This window comes from Rhipicephalus sanguineus, chromosome 1 (assembly GCF_013339695.2).
Source record: "Rhipicephalus sanguineus isolate Rsan-2018 chromosome 1, BIME_Rsan_1.4, whole genome shotgun sequence".
In the NCBI taxonomy this organism is placed as follows: domain Eukaryota; kingdom Metazoa; phylum Arthropoda; class Arachnida; order Ixodida; family Ixodidae; genus Rhipicephalus; species Rhipicephalus sanguineus.
The window spans coordinates 278,952,386-278,961,295 of record NC_051176.1 but is presented as its reverse complement, the minus strand read 5'-3'; the positions used below and the strand labels follow the sequence as shown (position 1 = coordinate 278,961,295).

Here is an 8,910-nt window from a genome sequence, read left to right as displayed (position 1 = left end):
TATCTTTGTAAAAGCAGCCATCGACAAAGTATAATAAAGTGGGCCATGTGAGAAGTTCCAGCACATATAGGAAACACTAAAAAGAGACAGCTGCCCAGCTCGCGACCCCGTCGCCATCTCCGACCGACCGAGGCGTCAGCGAAGAAGCGGAGGCTGAGGAAGATATCGTGTATTCATGCGCAGTTCTGTTAGTGCTTCTCAGAAAGAAACTTTGTCTCTCAGTTGCATTTTGCTCTTCACTTGTTTTTGTATTTTGGACATAATTCTCCTCGTAACCCAGATATCATACGGGAAGTGTCATTAGCGGGCACACATGTCTAGGACTTTGGCACGGTGACTGGAATTCGAAACCAGAACACTGTGAAGGGATTAACTTTACCACTACGTCATCCAGGTACCTTGGGTCTTTACTAATGTCAGCGGTTGACCAAATGATGGATATAAGGCAAGGTTCGATTTAGAGAAGGAAACTGTATTGAACTGAAATTACAGGTGAATCGGCGGGGTTACATGCGAAAGAGGAAAACGGGATTCGGTGCTGGAGCTCGTTCAGTTGCGTCCGACGCCGCTCGTGTCTCGGTTCTCTCTCTGTCTCCTCTCTCCTCTCCGGCGAGGCGTTGCTACGCGTTCCCGGCTCGCAGTCTCACTTTTGTTGTTTCTTGTGCGGGGCATAAATGCTCTCGGTGAATTCGAGCGGCAGCCAGCGCTCCCCGGATCTTAGCCCATCGTCTCTGTTTGGGCTCCAAGCACGTACGTTGTAAACATAGCGGCCGCGTGAACTCGACGCACGTTGTAAACACAGCGACCGTGTGAACTCGAGGCACGTTATAAATATAGCGACCGTGAACTCGAGTCCCGGCTGACACTAACCATCGAAGAGTGATTAATAATCACCCATTCATCACCGAAGAGAGCACCCAAGAAACCGAACATATATTAAGACATAGGCAACCGAATGGGGCGGATGCGACCTTTCGATCTTTACGGGCGGAGGTTTGCATTCTCGTGGCGAAATTCTCTTACGTGCTCCAGATCTTATGTATGTCACGAGCGTGCGTGCGAAAAAAATATTTGCTGTATTTCTGGAGATCCACTTGGGAGCGAATCGTCCGAATGGATCTTTTCCACAAGTTCAAGAAGGGGCGACTGATTTTATCGCATGTGTTCCTCAAGCAAGATGTCTTGCTTGCGTGTTTCTTTCTTTTTTTTGTTATTCACGCAAAGTGACGGATCCTTACGCACGGATTCTGCAAGCGCGCCGGCGTGACGCACTACCAAAGCACATTGCATCGTCCTGTACCTCAATGCAAGTAGCAGTCAAAGGATTCTTGAAAAAGGTTCTTTATGCTTTTCAGTTTCCTATTCTGCACTTTTCGTTATAGATTATTTGTCCTCAGTAATCAAACACGATTGTATAAGGACTTAGTGTATCGTGAAATATATGTATCAAGACCTGAAAAATATGTACTAAAAAGAATTCCTACACTTCGTTTCATACATCTGGTACAACGCTGTGGAAGCTATGCAAGAAGTTCGGCCAGCAAAATGGGCAAGCCCACGCGTCTCGAGCTTGGATTTAGTCGGTTGGCACCGGCTGCGCGCTGCAGGAGCTAATCGCGGAGGCTACGATACGAAAACAAATAGACGCTAAGTGGTAACGACCAACCTATTGACAACCGTGTACATAACAGTGTTTCTTTATTTATAAGGCACAAAGCATCTTCATTCATTACTCAGTCTAAAAACAAACAAACAAAAAGACCCCGCATTACGGGTGGTAAATTGATAGAACTTTTTCCTGGCTCGAACACAGCTGCGGCAAGAAGTCTCACTACCTTCCATAGCGTTGCACCGGGTGTGTGAAACGGAGTATAGCAGGGCATCAACTAAAACATTTTTCTTTTCGTTGCACAGCGACACGCTCCCTGTAAAACCGCGTTTAAAAGACAGAGATATCTATCTCCTTTGGGGGCAAACTGCATGATGTGTAATAAGCCGGAAACAGGTGAACGTATCATTTCTAGATTGTTCTAGATTATGAACGTGTCTTTTCGTATCTTTTCTAGACACCATTTGGAATTCGCTTCTTGCCTTGTGAAGAAAACGGGGACGTGGTATTTGATATGACAATGTTAGTAAACGCGCATAATGTTTGAAAAACAAGGGTATCAGACGCGAGCATGATGATCCTAAACCCGCCAGGATACATTTTCTTGAATAAACCTGTATAACCAGAAACTGATACCACTTTCTTCCTCAATAAAACACTTCTCTTTCAATCTATATCGTACATTAGAAACGTGTTACGGGGACTTAGGGAGCCACCTGACTAGTAACCGATAACCGAAATATTGCTAACCTTACTCATCAAGCTACGCGGGACAAGTTGGCGGCCCCGTTTTTTCAATGCGAGGCATTTATTCGCGAATCAAAAGCACTTTGAGCATTTCTATCTATCTATCTATCTATCTATCTATCTATCTATCTATCTATCTATCTATCTATCTATCTATCTATCTATCTATCTATCTATCTATCTATCTATCTATCTATCTATCTATCTATCTATCTATCTATCTATGTTAAAATGTACTTGTGGGCTAGTTGGTTGGTCATAAATGGCAGCGCACACCGCTTAAGAGACATACACGAAACACGAAAAAGACGAACACTAGCGCTGAACTTCAACTGAAGCACGTGAAAGGCAATATTACACGTGAAATTTTAGAAGCGGCAGAAATTTTCGCAAGGAGGGAAGACTGCATTAGTTGCCCATCGGTCGCTCTATCTTTAATAGAGAGGAAGTTTTTAGGTATTAGCACGTGATGTGGTTTGTTTGTTTTTTTTTTGGTGGTTTTGGTTTTTGGTTTTTGCTCCCTTGAATCCTTTCGCTCTTGCATTGTGATTTGATTGCGTCTCCTAAGTTTTGTTGCAATGAGATTGTCTTTGGAATTTGCTTTAGCGATATGTAATACGCATGCGCAAAAAGATGCTATTTAAGCAAATGAGGTCGTCAATAAAGATCAATTGAAGTTCAGCGCTAGTGTTCGTCTTTTTCATGTTTCGTGCATGTGTCTTAACCTATCTTAACCCGGTGTGCGCTGCCATCTATCGTAAATATGACTATCTATCTATCCGGCTACGTCTCGGTGCTCTCGTGGCCACCTCCTTAACTTGGTGTAGACCAAAATTGGCATAGGAGGGCATGAGGGTATGACGAACGTGACTGTGTGGTCACGACATGAATAACGCGAAAATCCTGCCGTGTACGTCATAAAACCCTTTCCTCTAATCACGCGTGGCACATGCACGTATATCACGGGCCGCGGTACGCGGTATGCCCCACAGGCGCTTCAGAATTTATATCGACCCAGAAACGGCGAGAACAGACATTGTTAATTTAAACATGAAGCGTTAAGAAAATGCGCCTTCAGCCGCGTTGACCCGACAAATGCAAAGAATAAACATCAGAATCGAAGCAGTAATCGAACCCTGGCGTTCTGCATGGCAGTCAAGCATTCTATCGCCCCGCCACGGTGGTCTAGCGGTTATGGCGCACGACTGCTGACCCGAAGGTCGCGGGATCGAATCGCGGCCTGCGGCGGCGGCATTTTCGATGGGGGCGAAAATGTTTGAGGCCCGTGTACTTAGATTTAATGCACGTTGAAGAACCCCAGATGGTCTACATTTCCGGAGCCCTCCACTACGGCGTCTCTCATAATCATATCATGGTTTTGGGACGTTAAACCCCACATATTATTATTGAGTATTCTATCAGACAGCCCACATCGCCCTCTCCTTCTTCCGTCTTCCCCTCCTTCCCTCTTAAATTGAGCCACCTTAATCTTGAACGACGCTAGTGATGATGTGCACCGACGCTGCTACTGTCTGCCCGGCTAGCTCAGGCGGTAGAGCATGAGACTCTTACTCTCAGGGTCATGGGTTCGAGCCCCACGTTGGGCGCTGTCTTTTTCTTCCGTTCAAAGTGTTTCCATGCTACGTCGCGCAACTCCCTCTCCTTTTTCCCTCTTAAATTGAGCCACCTTAATCTTGAACGACCCACGTGATGATGTGCACCGACGCTGCTACTGTCTGCCCGGCTAGCTCAGTCGGTAGAGCATGAGACTCTTAATCTCAGGGTCGTGGGTTCGAGCCCCACATTGGGCGCTGTTTTCTTTTTTTCGTTCAAAGTGTTTCCATGCTACGTCGCGCAACTCCCTCTCCTTTTTCCCTCTTAAATTGAGCCACCTTAATCTTGAACGACCCACGTGATGATGTGCACCGACGCTGCTACTGTCTGCCCGGCTAGCTCAGTCGGTAGAGCATGAGACTCTTAATCTCAGGGTCGTGGGTTCGAGCCCCACGTTGGCGCTGTTTCTTTTTTTCGTTCAAAGTGTTTCCATGCTACGTCGCGCAACTCCCTCTCCTTTTTCCCTCTTAAATTGAGCCACCTTAATCTTGAACGACCCACGTGATGATGTGCACCGACGCTGCTACTGTCTGCCCGGCTAGCTCAGTCGGTAGAGCATGAGACTCTTAATCTCAGGGTCGTGGGTTCGAGCCCCACGTTGGGCGCTGTTTTCTTTTTTTCGTTCAAAGTGTTTCCATGCTACGTCGCGCAACTCCCTCTCCTTTTTCCCTCTTAAATTGAGCCACATTAATCTTGAACGACCCACGTGATGATGTGCACCGACGCTGCTACTGTCTGCCCGGCTAGCTCAGTAGTAGAGCATGAGACTCTTAATCTCAGGGTCGTGGGTTCGAGCCCACGTTGGGCGCTGTTTTCTTTTTTTCGTTCAAAGTGTTTCCATGCTACGTCGCGCAACTCCCTCTCCTTTTTCCCTCTTAAATTGAGCCACCTTAATCTCGAACGACGTATTGACGCCAACGGGCCTGCTGCCGGATGTGGTAAGCCTCGGTGCGTACCAGGTTAACCACTATTAGTGAAAACTTGAAAAGCGCGAACGACGAAGACGAAACACATACAACCACGTGTGGCGGTGACATTCAATGACGCCGCTCCCACGAAACGCCTGCTCGCATTGAAGGAGCTGCAGGTGAAGGGGCGGCGCTGCGTGCGTCGTCGTCGACCCGCAGGACCGGCAGGCGCGGCTGCGAATACACTGGCTGCTTCACGGGGTGAGCGACGAAGTACGGACGGCACTTTCGGCTTTCGGCAAGGTGGTGGAGGTGAGCCGAGAGTGGTGGCGTGTCCCGGGCATGTCCGACAAGTGTTCGACCACAAGAACAGCCCTCCTGAAGCTGAAAAGCGGCGTCAAGGTCGAAGACCTTCCGCATGCAGATCAGGATCGATGGAGAACTGGCCTTGCTGGTTGTGCCAGGTCGGCCGATGCAGTGCTTGCGCTGCCAAGGCACAGGACACGTCCGCCGAGAGTGCAAGGTCCCCCGTTGCTCACGCTGTAAACGCTTCGGACACGTCGAAGCCGACTGCGTTAGAAAGTACGCCAGTGCAACGGGGCCAGCGATGAACGAGGCGATGGCTGAGCACGTAATGGACGCGGCCGAGGCAGAGGACCCGCCAAAAGGGGTCGGAAGCCCAGTGGTCCCTGTGACTACTGGAGGGGCGGCGCCGGGAGACACACCCAAGGACCCGAGGCTCTCCAGCATCTGATTACACCGGCCAGCGCCCCGTCAGCGGTCGGGCCGAAGAGGGTCGAGAGGGACGTGGTTCCAGTGGGGGCAGCCGACACGACGGAGGGTCAGGGAGAGCCGGCGGCGGACAGCTAGGACGAGATGTGCACGACCAGCGCCACGCTAAAGCGTCCGCTCGACGACTCGGGAGAGCTGGCTGGGGCGTTTTCCACCAACAGCCAGGAGCCGCCTGCGAAGGCGCCGCAAGGGAGGCGGCTTAGTATCAAACCTAAGCCGAAAGTCCCTACCGACAGGAGACTGGCGGACAAGGCGAGAGAAAACAGCGCCGGGAAGTAGGATGGTCCTGGAGTCGGCTAGCCGAGGGCTGGTCGTGAAAGGTAAGCACCATGCTCCGGGCCTACTCCTTTAGCGAATAAGTCACCATGGCACTGACTCCGCCATTCAGCATAGCTACGCTTAACGTCAGAGGGTTGGCGACTAGGCGTGGGCAAAGTCAGCTCTTGCGGTTGCTCACAGACCAAGACATAGACGTCCTAGCCGTCCAGGAAACCAAGGTAGACGGAGAGGATGAGACCGGGAGCATGGTGCGCCGTTTCACTGACCGATATTACACGGTTGTAAGCCATGCGATAGGAACGTCCGCGGGTTGTGTTCTTTTTGTGAAAAAATTGCAAAGCCTTTTGTTCAAAGTGTTTTTTCATGCAGTCAGGCAGAATTGTTATGTGACTTTTTTATTGTGCCACTGAAATCAGAGTAATATGCGTATACGCACCGAATAGTGTAGAAGAGCGTGCTCAGTTTTTAATCTTGAACGACCCACGTGATGATGTGCACCGACGCTGCTACTGTCTGCCCGGCTAGCTCAGTAGGTAGAGCATGAGACTCTTAATCTCAGGGTCGTGGGTTCGAGCCCACGTTGGGCGCTGTTTTCTTTTTTTCGTTCAAAGTGTTTCCATGCTACGTCGCGCAACTCCCTCTCCTTTTTCCCTCTTAAATTGAGCCACCTTAATCTTGAACGACCCACGTGATGATGTGCACCGACGCTGCTACTGTCTGCCCGGCTAGCTCAGTCGGTAGAGCATGAGACTCTTAATCTCAGGGTCGTGGGTTCGAGCCCCACGTTGGGCGCTGTTTTCTTTTTTTCGTTCAAAGTGTTTCCATGCTACGTCGCGCAACTCCCTCTCCTTTTTCCCTCTTAAATTGAGCCACATTAATCTTGAACGACCCACGTGATGATGTGCACCGACGCTGCTACTGTCTGCCCGGCTAGCTCAGTAGGTAGAGCATGAGACTCTTAATCTCAGGGTCGTGGGTTCGAGCCCCACGTTGGGCGCTGTTTTCTTTTTTTCGTTCAAAGTGTTTCCATGCTACGTCGCGCAACTCCCTCTCCTTTTTCCCTCTTAAATTGAGCCACCTTAATCTCGAACGACGCATTGACGCCAACGGGCCTGCTGCCGGATGTGGTAAGCCTCGGTGCGTACCAGGTTAACCACTATTAGTGAAAACTTGAAAAGCGCGAACGACGAAGACGAAACACATACAACCACGTGTGGGCGGTGACATTCAATGACGCCGCTCCCACGAAACGCCTGCTCGCATTGAAGGAGCTGCAGGTGAAGGGGCGGCGCTGCGTCGTCGTCGACCCGCAGGACCGGCAGGCGCGGCTGCGAATACACTGGCTGCTTCACGGGGTGAGCGACGAAGTACGGACGGCACTTTCGGCTTTCGGCAAGGTGGTGGAGGTGAGCCGAGAGCTGGTGGCGTGTCCCGGGCATGTCCGACAAGTGTTCGACCACAAGAACAGCCCTCCTGAAGCTGAAAAGCGGCGTCAAGGTCGAAGACCTTCCGCATCAGATCAGGATCGATGGAGAACTGGCCTTGCTGGTTGTGCCAGGTCGGCCGATGCAGTGCTTGCGCTGCCAAGGCACAGGACACGTCCGCCGAGAGTGCAAGGTCCCCCGTTGCTCACGCTGTAAACGCTTCGGACACGTCGAAGCCGACTGCGTTAGAAAGTACGCCAGTGCAACGGGGCCAGCGATGAACGAGGCGATGGCTGAGCACGTAATGGACGCGGCCGAGGCAGAGGACGCCGCCAAAGGGTCGGAAGCCCAGTGGTCCCTGTGACTACTGGAGGGGCGGCGCCGGGAGACACACCCAAGGACCCGGAGGCTCTCCAGCATCTGATTACACCGGCCAGCGCCCCGTCAGCGGTCGGGCCGAAGAGGGTCGAGAGGGACGTGGTTCCAGTGGGGGCAGCCGACAGGACGGAGGGTCAGGGAGAGCCGGCGGCGGACAGCTAGGACGAGATGTGCACGACCAGCGCCACGCTAAAGCGTCCGCTCGACGACTCGGGAGAGCTGGCTGGGGCGTCTTCCACCAACAGCCAGGAGCCGCCTGCGAAGGCGCCGCAAGGGAGGCGGCTTAGTATCAAACCTAAGCCGAAAGTCCCTACCGACAGGAGACTGGCGGACAAGGCGAGAGAAAACCGCGCCGGGAAGTAGGATGGTCCTGGAGTCGGCTAGCCGAGGGCTGGTCGTGAAAGGTAAGCACCGTGCTCCGGGCCTACTCCTTTAGCGAATAAGTCACCATGGCACTGACTCCGCCATTCAGCATAGCTACGCTTAACGTCAGAGGGTTGGCGACTAGGCGTGGGCAAAGTCAGCTCTTGCGGTTGCTCACAGACCAAGACATAGACGTCCTAGCCGTCCAGGAAACCAAGGTAGACGGAGAGGATGAGACCGGGAGCATGGTGCGCCGTTTCACTGACCGATATTACACGGTTGTAAGCCATGCGATAGGAACGTCCGCGGGTTGTGTTCTTTTTGTGAAAAAATTGCAAAGCCTTCTTGTTCAAAGTGTTTATTGTGACTTTGTTTATTGTGCCACTGAAATCAGAGTAATATGCGTATACGCACCGAATAGTGTAGAAGAGCGTGCTCAGTTTTTTTCTAACCTGTTTCAGTGGACAAAGTGTGATAAGAGGGTGGTTTTGTTAGGGGATTTCAACTGTGTTTTAAGTGCTCGCGATAGAGTCAATAGCACTGGCGTTCGTGATAAAAGCAGTGACGTGCTAGGCAAATTAATAAACGAAAATGACTTGGATGACGTGTATGAATGTGTCGTAGCAAATCGCGAAGTGATGTACACGCGATTTCAAGGCAATAGTCATGCGCGTTTAGATCACATATACCTATCCCTAGATATTTTGCCTATGTGTCACGATTTTTCGGTTGAGCCAGTGTCGTTTTCATATCACTGTTTGGTTGTGTGTCGCATAGGCATGAAGAAACAGCGTAA

The 8,910-nt window shown here is 50.9% G+C and overlaps 8 non-coding genes across 8 annotated transcripts; all 8 read left to right on the top strand.

The window, feature by feature from the left end:
• Positions 1–3,890: 3,890 nt before the first annotated feature.
• On the top strand, positions 3,891–3,963 carry Trnak-cuu (transfer RNA lysine (anticodon CUU)). Its single transcript has one exon. It is a non-coding gene; the product is annotated as a tRNA-Lys (tRNA).
• Positions 3,964–4,094: 131 nt separating this feature from the next.
• Trnak-cuu (transfer RNA lysine (anticodon CUU)) lies at positions 4,095–4,167 on the top strand. The gene has a single exon. It is a non-coding gene; the product is annotated as a tRNA-Lys (tRNA).
• A 132-nt stretch (positions 4,168–4,299) lies between these two features.
• Trnak-cuu (transfer RNA lysine (anticodon CUU)) lies at positions 4,300–4,373 on the top strand. Its single transcript has one exon. It is a non-coding gene; the product is annotated as a tRNA-Lys (tRNA).
• A 129-nt stretch (positions 4,374–4,502) lies between these two features.
• Positions 4,503–4,575, top strand: Trnak-cuu (transfer RNA lysine (anticodon CUU)). Its single transcript has one exon. It is a non-coding gene; the product is annotated as a tRNA-Lys (tRNA).
• Positions 4,576–4,707: 132 nt separating this feature from the next.
• Trnak-cuu (transfer RNA lysine (anticodon CUU)) lies at positions 4,708–4,778 on the top strand. The gene has a single exon. It is a non-coding gene; the product is annotated as a tRNA-Lys (tRNA).
• A 1,686-nt stretch (positions 4,779–6,464) lies between these two features.
• Trnak-cuu (transfer RNA lysine (anticodon CUU)) lies at positions 6,465–6,536 on the top strand. Its single transcript has one exon. It is a non-coding gene; the product is annotated as a tRNA-Lys (tRNA).
• A 132-nt stretch (positions 6,537–6,668) lies between these two features.
• On the top strand, positions 6,669–6,741 carry Trnak-cuu (transfer RNA lysine (anticodon CUU)). Its single transcript has one exon. It is a non-coding gene; the product is annotated as a tRNA-Lys (tRNA).
• Positions 6,742–6,873: 132 nt separating this feature from the next.
• On the top strand, positions 6,874–6,946 carry Trnak-cuu (transfer RNA lysine (anticodon CUU)). Its single transcript has one exon. It is a non-coding gene; the product is annotated as a tRNA-Lys (tRNA).
• Positions 6,947–8,910: the final 1,964 nt, after the last annotated feature.